Here is a 23,307-nt window from a genome sequence, read left to right on the forward strand (position 1 = left end):
TGCTGTGCTCAGTCTGAGAGGGCTTTAGCTGTGCTGTGCTCAGTCTGAGAGGGCTGTGCTGTGCTGTGCTCAGTCTGAGGGGGCTTTAGCTGTGCTGTGCTCAGTCTGAGGGGGCTGTGCTGTGCTCAGTCTGAGGGGGCTGTGCTGTGCTCAGTCTGAGGGGGCTTTAGCTGTGCTGTGCTCAGTCTGAGGGGGCTTTAGCTGTGCTGTGCTCAGTCTGAGAGGGCTTTAGCTGTGCTGTGCTCAGTCTGAGAGGGCTTTAGCTGTGCTGTGCTCAGTCTGAGAGGGCTGTGCTGTGCTGTGCTCAGTGTGAGGGGGCTTTCTGTGCTGTGCTCAGTCTGAGGGGGCTTTAGCTGCGCTGTGCTCAGTCTGAGAGGGCTGTGCTGCGCTGTGCTCAGTCTGAGGGGGCTTTCTGTGCTGTGCTCAGTCTGAGAGGGCTTTAGCTGCGCTGTGCTCAGTCTGAGGGGGCTTTAGCTGTGCTGTGCTCAGTCTGAGGGGGCTTTCTGTGCTGTGCTCAGTCTGAGAGGGCTTTAGCTGCGCTGTGCTCAGTCTGAGAGGGCTTTAGCTGCGCTGTGCTCAGTCTGAGGGGGCTTTAGCTGTGCTGTGCTCAGTCTGAGGGGGCTTTAGCTGTGCTGTGCTCAGTCTGAGAGGGCTGTGCTGTGCTGTGCTCAGTCTGAGAGGGCTTTAGCTGTGCTCAGTCTGAGAGGGCTTTAGCTGTGCTGTGCTCAGTCTGAGAGGGCTTTAGCTGTGCTGTGCTCAGTCTGAGAGGGCTGTGCTGTGCTGTGCTCAGTCTGAGAGGGCTTTAGCTGTGCTCAGTCTGAGAGGGCTTTAGCTGCGCTGTGCTCAGTCTGAGGGGGCTTTAGCTGCGCTGTGCTCAGTCTGAGAGGGCTGTGCTGCGCTGTGCTCAGTCTGAGGGGGCTTTCTGTGCTGTGCTCAGTCTGAGAGGGCTTTAGCTGCGCTGTGCTCAGTCTGAGGGGGCTTTAGCTGTGCTGTGCTCAGTCTGAGGGGGCTTTCTGTGCTGTGCTCAGTCTGAGAGGGCTTTAGCTGCGCTGTGCTCAGTCTGTGGGGGCTGCGCTGTGCTCAGTCTGAGAGGGCTTTAGCTGCGCTGTGCTCAGTCTGGGGGGGCTGTGCTGTGCTGTGCTCAGTCTGAGGGGGCTGTGCTGTGCTCAGTCTGAGGGGGCTGTGCTGCGCTGTGCTCAGTCTGAGGGGGCTGTGCTGCGCTGTGTTCAGTCTCAGGGTGCTTTAGCTGTGCTGTGCTCAGTCTGAGAGGGCTGTGCTGTGCTGTGCTCAGTCTGAGAGGGCTGTGCTGTGCTCAGTCTGAGAGGGCTTTAGCTGTGCTGTGCTCAGTCTGAGGGGGCTTTAGCTGTGCTGTGCTCAGTCTGAAGGGGGGCGGATCTCCCAGCCGCTCTCTCTCCTCTCTCCTTCCTCTTTGCGGTTTCCTGTCTTTGTGAGTCTTCCTCTGCCAGGCTTCCTTCCCTGCTACATCCACATCTGTGCCTCTCTGTGTTTGTCTGACGCCCACCTGTTAATGAGCGCTTTAGCTAAGCGCCATTCCGGCTCTGTGACGGGGGGCGAGCTGTGCCTCTCGCCGAAGCCTGGCCAGGAATCTGGAGCCTAATTAAAGGAAAACAAACTTTGCATTTTCCTTCTGCAAACAGTGTTATTAGTGCCTAAGTCAAACTTCATGATTCATTAAGAAGAGGAAGTCCAAGTTAGTTGGACAGATGTGTGACTCTGTGAACAGCTAAATGTTTCTGTGTGCGTGTGCAAGCATGCCTCTGTGTGCATGTGTGTGTGCGTGTGTGTGTGCGCGTGTGCGTGCGCGTGTGCGTGTGTGTAGGGTGTGTGTGTGTGTGTGTGTGTGTGTGTCTGCGTGTGCGTGTGTGTAGGGTGTGTGTGTGTGTGTGTGTGTGTGTGGTGTGTGTGTGTGTGTGTAGGGTGTCTGTGTGTGTGTGCGGGTGTGTGCGTGTGTGTGTGTGTGTGTGTGTGTGTGTGCGTGCGTGCGTGTGTGTGTGTGTGTAGGGTGTCTGTGCGTGCGTGCGTGCGTGTGCGTGTGCGTGTGCGTGTGCGTGTGCGTGTGCGTGTGTGTAGGGTGTGTGTGTGTGTGTGTGTGTGTGTGTAGGCTGGGTGGATGAGTGGGCGGTGGGGGTTTGCTGTTTCTGGCAGAGGTTGTTTAGAAAGTTTTCAGGGAGATATTGCTGATGGCACAAAGTTCTGCTTAATTTGCAACAAGTGAACATTCAGCGGCCTGGGACCACTGTTTTTCAAATTTTCTTCTTCTTTTCTGAAACAAATCAGACAGCTGACATCACACTGATGGCCACTCCACGGTTGTTGATGGAAATTGAATTGAAAGAGATTGTGGAACACTCACGGTCAGCTCTTAGGCATCACAATGCATATGAAATTGTCACAAATTTTCATCTTTCTTCCAGACAACAGTTCCGTGCCGTATGAGCACGAGAGTTGACATTAGTTTGAAAAGTAAGCTAAGCTATAGAATGGGGCTCATTTGCAGTGTACATTCAGGGAAATGTTGAATAATGAAACTGGAAACCAAAAACGCACTGCTTCACAGGTGTCCTCTGAGGAGAGCAAAGCCTCATAAAAACTATCCCGTGTGGTATACAGATCTCAGATCAAGGACACGTTACTGAACAGAGAACACAGCTCCTCCATCGTTTCTCAGTCTTAATGGGCGAGTGTGGGTTTGGCTTTCTTTGTTTTCTTCGTTTTCTTCGTTGTGTTTATTTTTCCTCTGATTCTGTTTTCTTTCTGGGAGCAGCCACCTTACAGCACACAAGGAGGGAAAAACTCATGAATCCCTTTTTCCGTCAGTATGCACTCCATATAAAACAGCACTGTGTGTGTGCATGCGTGTGTCATTGTGTGTGTGTTTCCTGTCTGTGTGTGTGTGTGTGTGTGTCTACAGTTTCTCTATGTATTTCCACTGGTCTTTTGTTGTGATATTTTCCTTCTCTAATGAGTTCTAAGTGGCCCAATACGTTCTTCTGCAGGAAATCTGTGTCAAACTAATTCAGTTTTAATGAGAGGAAACCGGCTGATTAGAGTGTTTTCCTTGGCCCACGAGCCGGGTAATGTGGTGCAAGGCGGAGTGGCGTATGGAGTGGGCGTGTCAGGGTGGAGTGGCGTATGGAGTGGGCGTGTCAGGGCGGAGCGGCGTATGGAGGGGCGGTGTCAGGGTCGAGCGGCGTATGGAGTGGGCGTCGTCAGGGCGGCAGTGAGCGGCGTCAGGGGCGGGCGTCAGGGCGGGGCGTCAGGGCGGAGCCAGTGGGCGTGTCAGGGCGGAGCGGCGTATGGAGTGGGCGTGTCAGGGCGGAGCGGCGTATGGAGTGGGCGTGTCAGGGCGGAGCGGCGTATGGAGTGGGCGTGTCAGGGCGGAGGGCGTATGAGGGCATGTACAGGCGGAGCGGGATGAGTGGCGGTCAGGGGAGCAGCGTATGGAGTGGGCGTGTCAGGGTGGAGTGGCATATGGAGTGGGCGTGTCTGTTTCAGACAAAGGCGGGGCCAGTCAGGGGCGGGGCCAGTCAGGGGCAGTACCAGTCAGGGGCGGAGCCCAGTCAGGTCTGGCGCCAGTCAGGGCGACTGTCAGGCCAGTACCGTCAGGGGCGCCAGTCAGGGCGGGCCAGTCAGACGGCCAGTCAGGGCGTGGGCCATACAGAGGCATACCACAGGCGGGCCAGTCAGAGGCAGTACCAGTCAGGGGCGGGGCCAGTGACCATGTCTAAACCATCTGACTGCCAGAGCCACTTGTTTATGGCCCATTCCTGCTCTGTCCTTTTCTTTCAGGGTCTGACCATGGCCATTAACTCACCACCCTAACTGACCATGGCCATTAACTCACCACCCTAACTGACCATGGCCATTAATTCACCACCCTAACTGACCATGGCCATTAACTCACCACCCTAACTGACCATGGCCATTAACTCACCACCCTAACTGACCATGGCCATTAACTCACCACCCTAACTGACTACCATTAAAATGACCTAATAAGGTCTTATTTAGTCTCTTATTGTATGTGTAATAATTTCTGATATGTGATCCTGTTCTGATGCGTGTATCAGCTCAGACTGAAGTCTGTGGGCTCAGTGCGCTGATTTCAGAAGCCTGTACTGCAGTACCCCACATGGACACTAAGGGAGCATTTGAGCCCCAGCTGTGTCCTCTCTGTCTCCTCTTCCTCGTGAGGAAGGCAGGTGCTGCCAGTGTCCGTGTGTCCAGCTGTCCTCACACTGTTAGAGAGGCAGTGTGGAGCCCAGAGCACAGTGCGTTTATAACTGTGTGCAGCCGTCTGCGCAGATACACACACACACACACACAGAGCTGCACCAGTCTGCGCAGACACACACACACAGAACTGCATCGGTCTGCGCAGACACACACACACAGAGCTGCACCAGTCTGCGCAGACACACACACACAGAGCTGCATCGGTCTGCGCAGACACACACACACACACACAGCTGCACCAGTCTGCGCAGACACACACAGACACAGCTGCATCGGTCTGTGCAGACACACACACACACACACACACAGCTGCATCTGTCTGCGCAGACACACACACACACACAGAGCTGAACCAGTCTGTGCAGACACACACACACACAGCTGCATCGGTCTGTGCAGACACACACACACACACACACACACACACACAGCTGCCAGACTGGGCCTCTTTAATATCCCACTCTGATCAGGACACTCAGTGCCTGCTAATGTGCCCATTTCATCTGTCAGTTAGAGAATTAGTTTGAAGTCTCGGTGTTCCTGCTTTATCTCTCTCAATATGGCGCAGGTTTGTAGAAGTATTTAAGGCAGAACAGAGAGTGAGGGCAGCTGCTGGGCTTTCAAAGGAGCCCATCCCTTAAAGACCAAATCAATTTCGTTTCAAGTCTGTACCTGGCCTGATGAGGAGCTCCTGGGATGTGTGTGGAGGAGAGAGAGGAGGGAAATCTGTTTGATTTGTCAGAAGTTCCTCAGATTAATATACAGCTGTCATGGAGCACAAATCTGGATCTCCTCTCAGCCTTTCATCTGCAGAGCTTCACCTGGGGCAGCAGACCCTCTGCAGGGGCGGGGGGGGGGGGGGCATACCGTGCTGCGTAGGGCCTCTGCAGGGGTGGGGGGGCAGGCATACCACACTGGGTAGGGCCTCTGCAGGGGCAGGGGGGGCGGGCTACGCACTGGGTAGGGCCTACGCAGGGCGGGGGGATGGCATACCGTGCTGGGTAGGGCCTCTGCAGGGGCGGGGGGGGGGGCGAGCATACCGTGCTGGGTGGGGCCTCTGCAGGGGCGGGGGGGGTAGGGGGTGGGGGGGCGGGCATACCGCACTGGGTAGGGCCTCTGCAGGGCCGGGGGAGGGGGGGGCAGGCAGAACCCCAGTCAGATAGTTCCGGAACACGGCGGCGCTCTCGCCATGGAGATCGCGGGTCGGGGGTAGCGTCGCCGGGGACAACGGCCCGCGGTCTGGCCAGGGATGGTGCAGTGGTGGTCGGTGTGCTCCGGTTCTCCCCTCCGCTGGTCATGGACGTGCGTTTGAAGCTCCATTAGCATGCTGGAGCCCGCGCTGCAACACTGACTGCACACATCACACGCTGCAACACTGACTGCACACATCACACGCTGCAACACTGACTGCGAGAGGGGAGGGGAGGGCGGGGGAGAGAGGGAGAGAGAGGGGAGGGGGGGGAGAGAGGGAGAGAGAGGGGAGGGGAGGGGAGAGGGAGAGAGGGAGAGAGGGGAGGGCGGGAGAGAGAGGGAGAGAGGGGAGGGAGAGGGAGAGAGGGGATGGAGAGACGGTGAGTGGATACCAGGCAGCCGCGGTTAAGAGTGGCAGAGAACTTCCCAGCGTTTAATAATTCACCTGCTTTCATTTGATTCCCTTTGCAAAATTAAACAAGTGTGCCCATTTAAATAATGATTGGCCATTAGCATGCATTTCACATAGTATGATTTTAATTATAACAGGAAAGCAGCTGGTTTTAAATAGGAGGGAGATTACTGATATCTGCGATTATCCGGAGGTGGCCAACACAGCCATTGGGGAGCTATAGAGTCAACTAGCTTCTTTGCACCTTATATTAAGCAACCAATTCTGACCTGAGTTAACTGGGTAATAAATTTTTTCATGTATTCAATTAAATACTGAGTAACACTGGAGTTAAACCTGCAGACACAGCGCCCCCTCCAGGACTGGAGTTAAACCTGCAGGTGCTGTGGCCCTCCAGGACTGGAGTTAAACCTGCGGACACTGCAGCCCTCCAGGACTGGAGTTAAACCTGCAGGTGCTGTGGCCCTCCAGGACTGGAGGCAAACCTGCATTTGCTGTGGCCCTCCAGGACTGGAGTTAAACCTGCAGGTGCTGTGGCCCTCTAAATCACACCCTGATTCTTGTGCAGGCTGTATAAAGATGTAGGGGTGCCATACTCTCTGTGCTCCAGAGTGCAGACTGTATAAAGATGTAGGGGTGCCATACTCTCTGTGCTCCAGAGTGCAGACTGTATAAAGGTGTAGGGGTGCCATACTCTCTGTGCTCCAGAGTGCAGGCTGTATAAAGGTGTAGGGCTGCCATACTCTCTGTGCTCCAGAGTGCTGGCTGTATAAAGGTGTAGGGGTGCCATACTCTCTGTGCTCCAGAGTGCAGACTGTATAAAGGTGTAGGGCTGCCATACTCTCTGTGCTCCAGAGTACAGGCTGTATAAAGGTGTAGGGCTGCCATACTCTCTGTGCTCCAGAGTGCAGGCTGTATAAAGGTGTAGGGCTGCCATACTCTCTGTGCTCCAGAGTGCAGGCTGTATAAAGGTGTAGGGCTGCCATACTCTCTGTGCTCCAGAGTGCAGACTGTATAAAGGTGTAGGGTTGCCATACTCTCTGTGCTCCAGAGTGCAGGCTGTATAAAGGTGTAGGGTGCCATACTCTCTGTGCTCCAGAGTGCAGACTGTATAAAGGTGTAGGGTTGCCATACTCTCTGTGCTCCAGAGTGCAGGCTGTATAAAGGTGTAGGGGTGCCATACTCTCTGTGCTCCAGAGTGCAGGCTGTATAAAGGTGTAGGGTGCCATACTCTCTGTGCTCCAGAGTGCAGGCTGTATAAAGGTGTAGGGGTGCCATACTCTCTGTGCTCCAGAGTGCAGACTGTATAAAGGTGTAGGGTTGCCATACTCTCTGTGCTCCAGAGTGCAGGCTGTATAAAGGTGTAGGGGTGCCATACTCTCTGTGCTCCAGAGTGCAGGCTGTATAAAGGTGTAGGGGTGCCATACTCTCTGTGCTCCAGAGTGCAGGCTGTATAAAGGTGTAGGGGTGCCATACTCTCTGTGCTCCAGAGTGCAGACTGTATAAAGGTGTAGGTTTGCCATACTCTCTGTGCTCCAGAGTGCAGACTGTATAAAGGTGTAGGTTTGCCATACTCTCTGTGCTCCAGAGTGCAGACTGTATAAAGGTGTAGGGTGCCATACTCTCTGTGCTCCAGAGTGCAGGCTGTATAAAGGTGTAGGGGTGCCATACTCTCTGTGCTCCAGAGTGCAGGCTGTATAAAGGTGTAGGGTGCCATACTCTCTGTGCTCCAGAGTACAGGCTGTATAAAGGTGTAGGGGTGCCATACTCTCTGTGCTCCAGAGTGCAGGCTGTATAAAGGTGTAGGTTTGCCATACTCTCTGTGCTCCAGAGTGCAGGCTGTATAAAGGTGTAGGGGTGCCATACTCTCTGTGCTCCAGAGTGCAGGCTGTATAAAGGTGTAGGGGTGCCATACTCTCTGTGCTCCAGAGTGCAGGCTGTATAAAGGTGTAGGGGTGCCATACTCTCTGTGCTCCAGAGTGCAGACTGTATAAAGGTGTAGGGTTGCCATACTCTCTGTGCTCCAGAGTGCAGGCTGTATAAAGGTGTAGGGCTGCCATACTCTCTGTGCTCCAGAGTGCAGGCTGTATAAAGGTGTAGGTTTGCCATACTCTCTGTGCTCCAGAGTGCAGGCTGTATAAAGGTGTAGGGCTGCCATACTCTCTGTGCTCCAGAGTGCTGGCTGGATCCCCTGTAATACACACCTTTTGCCCATATGACTCACTTCTGTGTATACCTCACAGAGTACTCCAGTGTTCTGTACCTTTGTGGGCTTGGCTCCAGCAGGTAGAGACGCTCACCTTGCTCTCCTTGCTGCCAGCGATGAGGCTCCTGGTCGGGGTTATCTGTGAGATCTTGTCTCCGAGCCCGTCTCGGCGCTTCCTGGAGGAGGTCGTTTGAATAGCGTTGAAGAGCCGTAGAGCCTGAGCCTCCTGGAGGGCTAAATGCTTCCCCGTTCTCATTCCCAGGCATGAGTTAATTGGTCAATTAATTTTAGAAGTAATGTACAATCTACATATAAGCCTTTCCAAAAATACTCTGCAGTCAAATCACTGAAGAGATGAGCACAGTCAGAGTCTTCATAAAAATCACTTAATAAAATGGTAAGAATGTCAAATAGAGCAAATAATAATGAGACAAATGATAATGATAAACAAAAATAAGTGTGTGTGCGCATGCATGTGTAATGAAGTGTATTAGGAGCTACAGTATGTCTCTGGTAAATAAGTGTGTGTGCGCATGCATGTGTAATGAAGTGTATTAGGAGCTACAGGATGTCTCTGGTAAATAAGTGTGTGTGCGCATGCATGTGTAATGAGCTGTATTAGGAGCTACAGTACGTCTCTGGTAAAACCTGTGCGTGGGGCAGAGTTTTGATGACACACCACACTGCATATATGGGGGTATTCGCCATTTTGTCGCTCTCTTATTCCTGGTCAAGTTATCTAATGGTGCCTAACCTGCATTGATTACTTGAGAATAATAAACAGCACGATTGTGCACCGTGAACCATTACTCTCTGTACTTTTATTATCGTTACCTATCTTACTATAACTTACTTATCTTTGTAACAGATATATTGTAGTTCCTAATACAGTTCATTACACATGCATGTGTGGGTGCATGTGTGTGTGTGCATGTTAGTGCGTGTGCATGTGTGTGTGCGTGTGTGTGTGTGTGTGTGTGTGTGTGTGCATGTGTGCGTGTGTGTGTGTGGGGTGTGTGTGTGTGTGCATGTATATTGTGTTGTTGTGTGTGTGTTGTGCGCAGCTCACAGGGTTTACGGCGACGGCTAGGCACAGCACTTGTAACTTACCATGACGTGTGTTGTGGTAATGTCCAAATCAATGAGGAAAGCTGCTTTTCTTTATTAACATCCAGGTAAGGTAAGACAAAGCAAATAGCCTGCCATACAGACCAATCAGGTGTGTGCTTATTATAAATGCCTGTGACCAGGTGGCTGTTTCTTTTCCATTAATTACTTGGAGCAGCTAGATGTCAACGCAGCAATTAAAGCGCGGGACTAATTTAAGTCAAGCAAGTTGATGAGTAAAGTGTATTTATTTAACATATTAAATACCATTTAATATGCGTAAGGTCTCCACAAAAAGACACTACATGTAGATGGATTTCCTCACCATCTATTGTCCCTAATCTCCTAATCTGAAGCCCTCTCGGTGACCTCCCTGGGTACCAGCCCTATAGTTTTCTCTTTAGATGACATTTTGTTAACATATCCATCCATCCATTATCTATACCCATTACATTACATGGGTACATAGATAATGGATGGATGGATATGTTATGGATGGATACCGTTGATTCATGTTCAGATAATAAATTCTCACGTTTAATAGATTTTTTATGTTATTTTAAAGATAATTTAATCTATGTGTTTATTTCATTGTGTTCCGCGAAGCGCTTCAGGCTGCAGTAATTGTAGAAAAGCGCGGTACAAATGAAGTTTATGATAATAATAAAAATAATAACAAAGTAAGCCGGGAATAGTCGATTTTATCTTCTGCACTACAGCAGACTGCCAGGCCCGCGGCAGGGATGTCTCCCCGCAGGTTTCATTTCACAAATATGGAAATTTCAGCCGTCCTTGGGCCAGAAGTATTGAGCAGAATTGACCTCTTTTGTTTGAATTGCGCGCTGACCCCGGCTGTACTGCAGCGTGTGTGAACATGAAACGAGCCGGAGAGAATCTCTGTTTTGTCTCCGCGCGATCAATTTAACAGCAATTACAGAGCGGAGGGGGCGGAGGACCAGGAGGGCGACAGCCCCACAGAATAACTGGTCCTCCGAGCGAACGGGCGGAGGGGGGCCGAATGCGCATTAGCCTACACATCTTCTGCGCGTTTCACGTGTTTTGCATCTACTGAAAATTACGTTTAGCCTACCGTACGTTTGGTAATGCGGTTCTTGAAAAGTGAAAAAGAAAATGTTGTTTTCATAATAGTTTTTTTTTTTCTGGGTCACGGCAATGATTATGAGGACAAATATGGTTGCGCTTCTATGAGTTATTGCTTTAGACCGTTTATTCTCAAAAGATCTACATGGGGTTGCTTTAATTTCATTTATTTAATGTCTTTGTGCATACCTCTTGTTTGCTATTCTTCTTTGACCGACTCTTTCGGGCGTTGAATAGGCTCTAAAAAGAACGTTTATCTAAAGTAGTTTAAGTAGTATACATGTGTACATGTGTGGATTCGTGTGCGTACGTGCAGGGGCGTCGTGGTGGGGTGGGGGGTGGGGGGTGGTGGGAGGGACTGGGTACCGAGGGCCAAAATGGGGGGAGGTCCCTCGAAAAGCCTGGAATGATGCGTAAGAGACATGGATCATGGATCTGAATTTTGTGCTACACCCCTGCCTACGTGTGCTTTTAAGAAAATCTATAAATCAATGAATTAAAATGAAAAACTGTCGCAAAACTGGAATCAGTCACCTTTTATAAATTCGTGAAAGGTAATTTCTCGGGTGGCCACTACGGGGAGCTGCTATGCAGTACAACCAGCGCGAAAGGACATGACGCGCTTGGCTGATGTCAGCGCAGCAGCGCTCCGATTGCGAGCTTTCGGTAGGACGCGCGTTCACCAGGCCTAAATTAAAGGGCACTGAGACGCACACGTCAGAGCGCCAAGGCCCATTCTAGGAGCTTCCGCTATTTATTTCCTGGGTTCTTTTTTGTTTTTGAGAGATTACATATCTTTTCCTAAAGCTCCTGCTTTTACTTGTCTACATTATGTGATGTCTTCACATGGTGGGCAGCCTGTGTTCATATGTAGGTTATGTTAACCTGCTCTGAGAGATCTCCCTCAGTTTGTATCTCCATAAGGGAGGTTTCAGCAGTGCCACAACAGCGCCCATACTGCCACACACTCCTGAGAAATCACCGTGTCTCTCTCTCAGAAGTACAGTAGAGTGAGATACTGAAAATGAGGAATGCGTTTTCACAATGTTTTACGCTTGTTTGTAAACTGAGAAGTGTTCTGTATGAACGCTGGTTCATGGCAGCTTGGTGATGTTCTGCAGTGTGTTCACTCAGACTCGCCATCTCGCCCATGGCTATGTAAACTGGCACTGTGGTACTGACCCTCGCCCAAAAGGCACTCCGGTGGAAATGAAATGAGTGGAACTCGGTATGAGGGGGGGCCTGCCACAGAGACACAAGCCTGAACTGCCCTATGGCCCAGTCTCTGGTGTCAGCTCCCCCCCCCCCCCCATCCCGACACCTCTCTCTCACCAGAGTCGTATATCCACCATCAGCTTGTCCCCCCCCCCGGGCCTGTGCAGGACAGCCCTCCTCACTGACACAGTATCGCCTTCAAACACACACCGCCTCCATCCAGGTCCTCGTAAATTACCCCGCTTCTGGCCAGAGCAGGAGAGCTGCGTTCTGAAGGAAATGAAAGGAACGTTCTGGCGCATGAGAGGTAAACCCACGGACATGCGATACCCCTCGGCTCCCTGGAGGCTCATCGCCTGGGCGAGCGTTAGCGTCCGGAGAGCAGGAGCGCGTTAGCGTCCGGAGAGCAGGAGCGCAGCGCATTTGGAGAGCCAGCGCTTTCCTTGGGTTCTGGGATATCTCCGAGCCGCAGCTGACATCAGGGTCGCTGAGGGCTGTGTGTGTGTGTGTGTGTGTGTGTGTGTGTGTGTGTGTGAGAGAGAGAGAGAGAGTGTGTGTGAGTGTGTGTGTGTGAGAGTGAGCAGTGTGTGTGTGTGTGTGAGCAGTGAGTGTGTGTGTGTGTGTGTGAGCAGTGAGTGTGTGTGTGTGAGCAGTGTGTGTGTGTGTGTGTGTGTGTGTGTGTGTGTGAGCAGTGAGTGTGTATGTGAGTGTGTGTGTGTGAGCAGTGTGTGTGTGTGTGTGTGTGAGTGTGTGTGAGCATGTGAGCAGTGAGCTCAGTATCTGTGATGCTAACCTATAAAACTACTGGATGTAACTGCTGCACTGCAGTCTGTTTTCCAGTCAGAAGGGTTATTCCCCTGCTTTCCCTCTTAGCTGTGCAGTTTTAGACAGGAAAAAATGCCAACTAACGTCACTTTCAAAAGTTTCATATGTTTGCAAACAAATAAATATTAGAAGTCATTTTGCAAAGTCCTTGCAACTTGACAACCATGAAATCTATTTTTGCCATGTGTTAGTCTAGCAGTGGAGAGAATCCTGAAGATTCAGTTTTTTCTCTCGAGTGTCTTATGATTTAGCATTCACGCTTCTTTGCTTAGTTTATCTTACGTTGATTTAATAAAAGGTCAAGTTGCAGGCATGTTCCCTCCCCAGCATTGTTGGAGCATTTCCTTTACTTTGTCTCCATCTACTGGACAGTTAATGAATAACAGCAAAGCACACTTCAGAGGCTGTGTCGTTCGGTGTTTTATGTGATGACCTCACCGTTTTCTATGGTGATTCAGTGAGTGTGAAATGGTGTAGAATGTGCATTTGAATATAAACACCATGTGGACAATCGCAGCAGCTGCAGTAGCTCACCACAATTCCACCTCTTGAAGGGCCCCTCCCCATGGTCACATGGTCTGTACTGCGGCCCCCCCACCAACATTACTGTGCTAAATCTAAAGCTATATTCCCTAACTCTTAACAATACAACATTCTCTAACTCTCCCCTGAACCTACGATGGCATCTAACTTATTCTGCAGATTAAAATTAAGATTAACTTCATTTGCCAATTAAGACAAGCCAATGGTAATTTGTTTCTCTGCATATTGACATCTCTTTGGCGAGTAAAGCCTGGCCAAGGAAGCAGCTATACAAAAAGGTTTCACACATAATTTATCATGCACAAAGAAACTAACACAATAACTGCAGGTACATTCCCTGTTTTAAATTTATAACATGAAATATTTAGACTGGCTTCTCCTGAGGTGTAATGCCCATTCCTATAGTTTCTGAAGGCCCTGCTATATCCAAAGCTCTGATTAAGTTCTTCTCAATACCACACAGTCTAGTTGTATGTCCAGGACATAACACTAGTCTGTAGCTGTTGGCTGTGTAGATAGTAATAGTAGTAGGTGGTGGAGAGGAAGAGGGGGAGGAGGAGGATGGTGAATAACAGAAAGAAGAACTAAAAACAACAGCAGAAGAATAAATGGCTGCTGGAACCTCAAGGGTTTCAACTGACTGCTAATGGCAATGCACTGGATTCTCTTTGCAAAAATTAGCCCATTCAACGATAAAATCAATGACTCATCATTCGGTGAATATGGGTAAATTTGAGTTATTGGAGTATTGAAAGTAGAAATGATAATTGTGATGTTATTTAAAATAAATATGTGGAGGCCTCAGTGTAACATTGCCCAATAAACGCAAGAGGGCGCCATAGCCTTTTAAATCGACAAAATGCTCCTGCACACATGCGCATTACATCTGTACTTTCGTCTGTGGCTCTTACCAATTAAATACGAGCATTGGATTCGTTTCGTATTTTATCTCGTTTAGAAGATTTAATATTCGATTTTAGTTGCGTCACCTGTTTAATCTTCATCCACGGGTTTACTCTCCGCTGCGTATTGCTGCATATTTACGCACGAATTGAAACTTTGTCCCAACTTCATGTTACTTGCAAACGACTCAAGTTTTGTCGTTTATATTATTATTTCTTAGGGAAATGGTGGTATAATCGCTCAATAGTAATATTCGCTGGATTACGGAAATGGAATTTAAAACTCTGGCACTCCTACTGTTTATTTTTAGGGTCTCGTCCCTCCCTTGGGAGTATCAGAACTACATAAATTCAGCACAGAGTTGATGGGAAGCTCACAGAAAGGAGCCTGACTTCTCCTCACATTACAGTCTTCGCTCTTCCTCTTGTCTCGTGGGCTTGTAGAAGCTTCCGAACTAGCGTAAAAACATCTGGAAAACCGAGCGTTCGCACGGCCCTGACCAACGCAAGCATTCCTTAGCGAGCTTTGGCTCACGCCGCGCCGCCTGGCAATGCCTCCAGCCCAAGAGTAGGAAGATAAAAGTGATAATTTGCAACATAATGAAGAGTGTCCTATTGACAAATGAAAGTAAACGTGCAGAATGGAAGCATTAAGTCTATGTCAAGACAATAGGGATGTTTTGCATTTCCGTATTTCCTGCAAGCTCTATGGATGCATGCCTAATGTAGCTGATCCATAACTGTTTTATAAACAGAACGAACACAGTCTGACCATTTACACACTGACTTTTTGTTTTTGACTCTCTCGTTCCTAAAATATAAAAAAAAAAACATTGAACTGTATGATAAATACTAGTGTGTTTGCAAAAATATCAAGTTACGTTATCCTTTTGAGGACCATGACATAAGATCACAGTTCTGTAGAATAGTGCAATAATGCAAGCATTTTACCACATTAGTGGGGCACTAATATGCTACTCCAGATAAATCTGTATGGCCTGCGTTGAGTTTTGATGTTGAGACCGAGTATATTTCATCTGCTTTAATACAATACGTATTCAAGATTAACAATAGTTATTTTAACATAATTTATTCATTTAAATAGGGATATAATATGTAGTTAAATGCAACAGTTTTGTTGTTTTGGCTCTGTAGGCCTACTCCAGCACATAGGATTTCAAATAAAACACAGAATATATTAAAGTGCAGACTGTCATCTTTAATTTGAGGGTATTTATATCCTTCTCTGGCAATCTGTGTTGGATGTACAGCCCTTTCTACATATAGTTCTCTCATTTTAGGGGACCAATAATTGGACAATTGGCTGCTTAGCTTTGTCTTTGCATTGTTAGTTAATGCACGAGAAAGCAAACAAAGTTATCGAGCTAAAGAATGGTCTAAATTTGATTCTAGGTGTCATATTTGTGATTTGGGGTCTGCTGCTGAGGACCAAGTTAGAGTCAATGTCAGTAACACAGGCGGTCTGGAGGCTGAAGCATCAGATCCATCACAGACTGTGCCAGAATATTGGGTGTGCAAAAGTCAGCTGTAGGTACTGTATATCGTTATCGTTCGGAAGCAAGAATGCACTGGTGAGCTCAGCAGAAGCAAACAACCTGGTAGGCCACAGAAGTCCACTGTAGTGGATGATCGAAGAATACTTTCAGTAAGAAGCCCCTTTTCAACTGTTAAACAGATCAAGAACACACTCCATAAAGACCGGTATAACCTCAGAGGGTTCACCGCAAGATGCAAACCACTGGTAAGCCTCAAGAACAAAACAGCCAGGTTAAAATTTGCTTACTGCAGTGTTCTGGAACAAGGTTTTATTGACAGTTTAAATGAGTATTAACCTTTTGCCAAAGTAACAGAAAGAGGAAAGTGTGGAGAAAGAAAGGAACTGCTCATGATCCAAAGCACGCCCCTCATCTATAAACATGGTGGTGGGGGTGTTATGACTTGGGCAAGTATGGCTGCCACTGGAACTGGCACACTTGCCTTTATTGATTTTGCTGATGGCAGCAGCAGGATGAATTCTGAAGTGTACAGAACAATCTTAGTTGCTAGGATCCAACCAAATGCTTCAAAATTCAATGGACAGCGCTTCACCTTGCAGCAGGACAATAACCCCAAACTTATTGTGAAAGAACCCAATGAGTTTTTCAAGGGCAAAAACTGGACAATTCTTGGCTGGCCAAGTCATTCACCTGATCTGAATCCTACTGAGCATGTGTTTCACTTTCTGAAGACAAGACTGAAGGCAATCCCCAGGATCACAGGAACTGAAGATGGCTGCAGTACAGGCCTGGCAGAGCATCACCAGGGAAGATTCCCAGCATCTAGAGATGTCGAATGCAAAGGATTTGCAACCAAATAGTAAGTACGACAACTTTCTTCCAGATTATGTTAATTTATCACATTATTTTTGCTCCCCTAAACTGTGACTGTGTATAAAACTGGCTGTAATTCCTACACTGATCATCCAATATGGATGCAAATACCTCAAATTATAACTGACAGTCATATTCATTTTTTAAAAATTTCAAATCCAATGTGCTGGAGTACAGAGCCAAGATAACAGAAATTATGTTGCTGCCCCAATACTTTTGAATTTAACTGCATCTGTGTACATAATGTGTGTATTTATTTGTTTATGTAATTATTTTTAACTAAGGTATTTTCCTTCCAGTTTTTGCTTTGATTTACTTGTCAATCGCAGAAAGGTAAAAAAAAACAACAAAAAAAAAGACAAAAACAAGAAAAGGCTCTGATTGTGGCTGGGTGCATTTGGAGAGGGGGACTCTGAGAGAGATGGAACATTAGTTCCGCTTCCTTTGGCTGTGCGGAGCGGGGGGGACGGCAGGCAGGCAGCGCTGAGCTGGAGAGGTCTGTCTCTGACTGAGACTGTGGGCACAGAGGGAAAGTGTGCACAGACGGGGACGCGCTGTCGCTCGCGGAGACGTACATCTTGATGCGGAGAAAAAGAGAAAGTGGCCAGTTGTTCTTTTGAGAGAGAATTGCGTTGACCGGGCTGATGAAGAAATGGCAGCGGAATCGACCCGGAGATTCACGAAGAACCTGCTGAAACCGGGGACCGCGGCGGAGATCAGGCAGACCGCATCCAACGCAGTCAGACACTCGGCTGTGACGGTGAGCTGGGGATCCGAGTACGGATTACACGTGCGAGAAATACCGGCGCGAGGCTGGCAGTGTAGGGATTTTGGTGTGTAATCCTCGGTTTTTAGTAATGTATGTTTTCAATTGGCCTCATGCACATTGTCGCTTTATCACAACGCCCCATTGATTGTGTACGGGATAGATAGTAACAGCACCATTGCACCCGTCCAGCCAGACGAACTTGACGCCCATTCTTGCTTTCTCTGAGAATAGCAGGGCTCGTAAATAAACCCAGTGATGCAGGATTGTGAACTGCAAGGCTCGTATTTATTGAAAAACTTGCTTTTAGCGCAAAATATAATGGCGGTTGTATGGATCCAGCTAGGGCTAGCCTTGCATTATTTTGCGCGTTCCGCTGCGGACTGGTTACAAAGCTTCGATTGAGCGAAGGCAGAGCGGCGAGTACGCGACTGTGAATGGAAAATGGATACTACACCGCCTCCTGCATTCTGCTCTCGGTGGCAGTTGGTGCCTGTCCGTTTCAGCGTGCTGTGCGAGGTTGTAGTTTTTGGTATTTTCCGCCCCTCTCTTAGAAATAAATAAATAAGCAGCCTGATTGTGGTCCCGTGGATTCCTCGGGAAAGACCCTCCTGTTTGGAAGCGAGGATGGTGCTTGAGGCTAAGGGGAAGAGGAAGGGTCTGAACGGTGTCTGCTCTGTACCATAGTGAGCAAGGTGATGGGGGAACCCAGCTTTTACCTTAAGAGGCTGACATGCGGTATTCAAATAAGGGACAGTTCCACCGAAACTGCTGCTTGATTCTGTGTAACTGCGCTAATAGCAATCGTTTTTGTTTTTATTGTTGTTGCTCTTTTTCTTATAATAATAATAATAATAATAATAATAACTATAATAATAATAATAATTATTATTATTATTATAATTATTATTATTATTTAAGAACTTAGAGATCATAGCAAAATGCCATGTGATACTCTTCAGTATTTGCCTTATTATATTCTGTGTGTTGAGTGTGATGCTCAGTTCTGCTGACATTAGCAGAACACAAAACACAGTCAAAGATCTGCCGATTAGTGGGATTGTTACTGCAGCTCAGTTTAATGTGTATTATGATTGCAGCTCAGATTAGTGGGATTGTTACTGCAGCTCAGTTTGGTGAGATTCTTACTGCAGCTCAGTTTAGTGGGATTCTTACTGCAGCTCAGTTTAGTGGGATTGTTACTGCAGCTCCGTTTAGTGGGATTCTTACTGCAGCTCAGTTTAGTGGGATTCTTACTGCAGCTCAGATTAGTGGGGATTATTACTGCAGCTCAGTTTGGTGGGATTCTTACTGCAGCTCAGTTTGGTGGGATTGTTACTGCAGCTCAGTTTGGTGGGATTGTTACTGCAGCTCAGTTTAGTGGGATTGTTACTGCAGCTCAGTTTGGTGAGATTGTTACTGCATCTGAGTTCAGTGGGATTGTTACTGCAGCTCAGTTTAGTGGGGATTGTTACTGCAGCTCAGTTTAGTGGGATACTTACTGCAGCTCAGTTTAGTGGGGATTGTTACTGCAGCTCAGTTTAGTGGGGATTGTTACTGCAGCTCAGTTTAGTGGGATTATTACTGCAGCTGAGTGCACATACACAGGCTTTCTCTGACAGATTGGGGGAACACGTTTTGCATTATAAATGGCGCATGTTTGCCAGAACTTTCCCTGGGGGAGGATTAAGGCAGGTGTCTGTGTGCGCTGAAAAGGGTTGTGAGAGTTATTATACTGATGCTTCTTTTGTTTTGTTGTGGGTTTTATCACCAGCTTTGAAGTTCTTTTATCAGTGTTATTATCATCAGCCAAGTGACTATGTGTGCAGAAGAGTCTGTGTGCGTCACCCGCAGTAGTGCATTATGGGTGCAGACTGTGCTTATCAGTTAATTAGTGTGTGTGTGAGTGCATGTGTGTGTGAGTATAAGTGTGTGTGTGTAAAAAGTTGTTGGTGGTGTCCTCACCATTGTACTTGAGTTCCCACCTTTGTTGTTTTATCTGTTCTGTGACTTATCATCATAATTCATTGACCAGTCACAAACCAGCACTAAAATTTGTTTTATTCCAATATTCTGGGCTGGTAATTCAACTTAATTTCCTGTTTTTCACTGTGTATGCTGATGGGATTGGCTGTAATTTGTATATTACCCAGCAATCATTTTTGGAGGACAGGTATTGGGTTTTATTGCTGATGCTATGATCATAGTTATGATAGCAGTGAAGTTGCTCCTCTCTGACCAAAAGCAGCTACATTTCCAGGCCCTTATGGCAGCAGCAACGCAGATGACAGGGCTTGTACCCCCCCCCGCTGAAGCTGTTCACACCGCCCCCCCCGCTGAAGCTGTTCACACCCGCCCCCCCCCCCCCCCCCGTTTGGCCTGTGTTATTTACGTGCACACAGTTCTTTTAAAAATGTTTCCTCTCATCGTTGTTGTGTTGCTCTGCCCCCCCCAGGACTGGTCCATACCCGCTCTGTCAGAAAGCTTTCCGATGGTCTGTGGGCCTGAATGCTGTCCCGCTGCAACCCCCCCCCAAAGAGCTAGGCCAGCTCTGTCCACTGCCCCATGGAGTGTGCGGGGTAATGTGTAGCAGAGAGAGAGTGTGTGTGTGTGAGAGAGAGAGTAAATTTGAGAAAGCAGGTCAACAGAATCAGGCGCATTGGGGGATCGTCACTGGGGCGTGCGACATTCTGAATGAGTGCTCTCTCTCTCGCTCTTTCTCTCTCATTCACATTTCTTCCAAATTCAAAAGGCTTTATTTGGCATAATAATGACTGCAGCCATAAGAGTAATAATGGCAACAATATATTACAATATAACATGAATGTAAAATGTATTTTAGTCCCTGCAGTAATAGCAAGAATAGCATTACTACTATTAATTAGAGTACCGGAAATAATGAATATAAACACATAATAATTAGTGGGGGTAGGGGTCAATGCTGTCCCTCTGTCTGGCCAGGTAGCTACATATTGTGCTGCCAAATCTGCAGAGAATCTTTCCTCTCCAAGGAAGATGTGCTGGACCTTGGGTAGGGTTGGGAAATTTGGGTGTATTGTTTTCACGAGTATAAACTTTAGTTTGCATTACTCAATGTATAACAACAACTATTTTTATTATTTTGACCAGTTGTCTTTTTCTGCAAATAAATGTTATGGGTGACAATATTTTTGTTGGGAATTAAAATCAAATGTGTTCAATAGTTCATGAAAAATCACCACAAAGAAAAGTTAGATTTTACTCAAACACATTCTCTCTTTTTTTTCCGGAGCTGTATATATCTGAAAGGTCACAGAAAGGTCACCCCGCGGTAGCCAGCACATGGTGCTCTACTCTACCAATAACATGTCTGCCTGATCTCTCTCTCTCCCTCTCCCTCCCGTTCTCTCCCTCTTTCACCCTCCCTCTCCCTCCCTCCTTCTCCATCCTTTCTCTCCCTTTCTTTCCTTCCCTTTCTCTCCCTCCCCTCCGCTCTCTCTCTCTCTGTTTGTTGTAATCATGTGGGTGTGTGTGGGTTTGTGGGGTGGGGGGCGAGGGTGGGGACTTCCAGCCCTCTCATGCCCTCGGTCCCCTGTGATTCCCCTGTGAGCGTGCACGTGGGGAAAGCCACTCTGTGAGCGTGCACGTGATGAAAGCCCCCGTTCTTCTGTGTGTGGAACTGTGGGAGAGAAAGAGAGAGAGAAGGGGGGAAACGAGAGATAGAGAGGGAAGGAGAGAGAGAGGGGGAAGCGAGAGAGAGAGAGGGAAGAGAGAGAGAGGGGGAAGCGAGAGAGAGAGGGATGGGAATGAGAGGGGGAAGTGAGAGAGAGAGAGGGAAGGGAGAGAGAGAGGAATGTATCTCTGCTCTCTTACTAAAGCCTGAGTCTGGCTTTGTGCCAGCTGAGCTACAGAGCCCAGATTTCTCAGACCCCACTGGGCGGGGCTGATCTCTGTGTGGGGTGGGGCTGATCTCTGTGTAGGGCGGGGCTGATCTCTGTGTGGGACGGGGCTGATCTCTGTGTGGGGCGAGGCTGATCTCTGTGTGGGGCGGGGCTGATCTCTGTGTGAGGCGGGGCTGATCTCTGTGTGGGACGGGGCTGATCTCTGTGTGGGGCGGGCCTGATCTCTGTGTGGGGGCGGGGCTGATCTCTGTGTGGGGCGGGCCTGATCTCTGTGTGGGGGCGGGGCTGATCTCTGTGTGGGGGCGGGGCTGATCTCTGTGTGGGGCGGGGCTGATCTCTGTGTGAGGGGGGGCTGATCTCTGTATGGGGCGGGGCCTGAGCTCTGTGTGTAACTGTGTGTAAGGGCATAGCACAGGTCCTCTGGTGTAACTGTGTGTAAGGGCATAGCACAGGTCCTCTGGTGTAACTGTGTGTAAGGGCATAGCACAGGTCCTCTGGTGTAACTGTGTAAGGGCATAGCACAGGTCCTCTGGTGTAACTGTGTGTAAGGGCATAGCACAGGTCCTCTGGTGTAACTGTGTGTAAGGGCATAGCACAGGTCCTCTGGTGTAACTGTGTGTAAGGGCATAGCACAGGTCCTCTGGTGTAACTGTGTGTAAGGGCATAGCACAGGTCCTCTGGTGTAACTGTGTGTAAGGGCATAGCACAGGTCCTCTGGTGTAACTGTGTGTAAGGGCATAGCACAGGTCCTCTGGTGTAACTGTGTGTAAGGGCATAGCACAGGTCCTCTGGTGTAACTGTGTGTAAGGGCATAGCACAGGTCCTCTGGTGTAACTGTGTGTAAGGGCATAGCACAGGTCCTCTGGTGTAACTGTGTAAGGGCATAGCAAAGGTCCTCTGGTGTAACTGTGTGTAAGGGCATAGCACAGGTCCTCTGGTGTAACTGTGTGTAAGGGCATAGCACAGGTCCTCTGTGTAACTGTGTGTAAGGGCATAGCACAGGTCCTCTGTGTAACGTGTAGGGCATAGCACAGGTCCTCTGGTGTAACTGTGTAAGGGCATAGCACAGGTCCTCTGGTGTAACTGTGTGTAAGGGCATAGCACAGGTCCTCTGGTGTAACTGTGTGTAAGGGCATAGCACAGGTCCTCTGGTGTAACTGTGTGTAAGGGCATAGCACAGGTCCTCTGGTGTAACTGTGTAAGGCATAGCACAGGTCCTCTGGTGTAACTGTGTAAGGGCATAGCACAGGTCCTCTGGTGAAGTACAGCCTGCTGAAAAAAATCTGAAATCAGAAATCCAAATGAGATTACAGGTCATCATCTTCTGTTGGGAAAATCACAGCAACAAAAAGAAAGATATATAAGAAGCATATTCCAACATATTCCGGGGTGGGACAGTGGAATACTGTGTCGCTGGACTGAGAACACTCCGGAATGCCACACACAGTATAACTACACTGAGTGGGTGGGCGAGGGTGGAGAGAGAGAGAGAGAGAGAGAGAGAGAGAGGGGGGGGAAAGGGGGGGACAGAGAGAAAGGGGAGAGAGAGAGCAGGGGAGAAAGAGAAAGCAGTATTTTGAGGGAGGCAAAGCTGTGTTTTGTTGCGATATTTAGCGGATGATTAGCCTGTCTAAAGCAAGCTGGGGTGTTAAACATCCTCACAGATAAAAAAGAAAAAGAAAATAAAGATGTCCTTGTCCTCACCGCATGCCCGTGTGTCTGTCTGTACTTCCATCTGAGTTCAGGTGATTCAGGAAATGAAGCAGAAATGAAGCAGTGGTTTTCTGTGATTCTGCTGGACAGCACTCTCCAGGCCCACAATGCAATGGGACTCCATTCTGATCATTCTGTGTGAGTCCCCGACATTTCTGTACCCATCATTCCACCTTTGATGTCACATGATAGGCCAAAACCATCTCCCATAATCCTCTGCAGTTGGGGCAGTGCTGTAGAGTCCTCAGGCAGTGATGCAGTGATTTAGGGTGCAGTGGAGCTGCAGTGATTGAGGATGCAGTGGGGCTGCAGTGATTTAGGGTGCAGTGGAGCTGCAGTGATTGATGCTGCAGTGATTGAGGATGCAGTGGTGGAGCTGCAGTGATTGAGGATGCAGTGGGGCTGCAGTGATTTAGGGTGCAGTGGAGCTGCTGTGATTGATGATGCAGTGATTGAGGATGCAGTGGGGCTGCAGTGATTTAGGGTGCAGTGGAGCTGCTGTGATTGATGATGCAGTGATTGAGGATGCAGTGGTGGGGCTGCAGTGATTGAGGATGCAGTGGGGCTGCAGTGCTCCAGTTTTAGTTTAAATGTTCTGTGGTTCTTCCTCATCCCTGAGCACTGATACAGTGAGAATGTGTTTAGTCTGCCAGCCATGGCCAGTTTGTGCGTGTGTGTGAGTGTGTGTGTCAGTGTGTGTCAGTGTGTGTGTGTGTGTGTGTGTGTGTGTGTGTGTGTGTGTGTGTGTGTGTGTGTGTGTGTGTGTGTGTGTGTGTGTGTGTGTGTGTCAGTGTGTGT

At 48.6% G+C, this 23,307-nt stretch overlaps 1 long non-coding RNA gene across 2 annotated transcripts in view; it reads left to right on the forward strand.

Moving 5' to 3' along the window:
• The window catches only part of LOC135236805 (uncharacterized), a 40,061-nt gene that overhangs the window by 3,926 nt on the left and 12,828 nt on the right, over positions 1 to 23,307 (forward strand). The window contains exons 2-3 of one of the 2 annotated variants that reach the window (XR_010324670.1): positions 16,008 to 16,135; positions 19,371 to 19,467. This is a non-coding gene — a long non-coding RNA (uncharacterized LOC135236805). Of the gene's footprint in view, positions 1 to 16,007; positions 16,136 to 19,370; positions 19,468 to 23,307 lie in introns of those variants that run through there. The other variant, XR_010324669.1, reaches the window with a different exon arrangement.

The sequence above is a fragment of the Anguilla rostrata genome, chromosome 12 (genome assembly GCF_018555375.3).
Source record: "Anguilla rostrata isolate EN2019 chromosome 12, ASM1855537v3, whole genome shotgun sequence".
NCBI classification, from domain to species: Eukaryota; Metazoa; Chordata; class Actinopteri; order Anguilliformes; family Anguillidae; genus Anguilla; species Anguilla rostrata.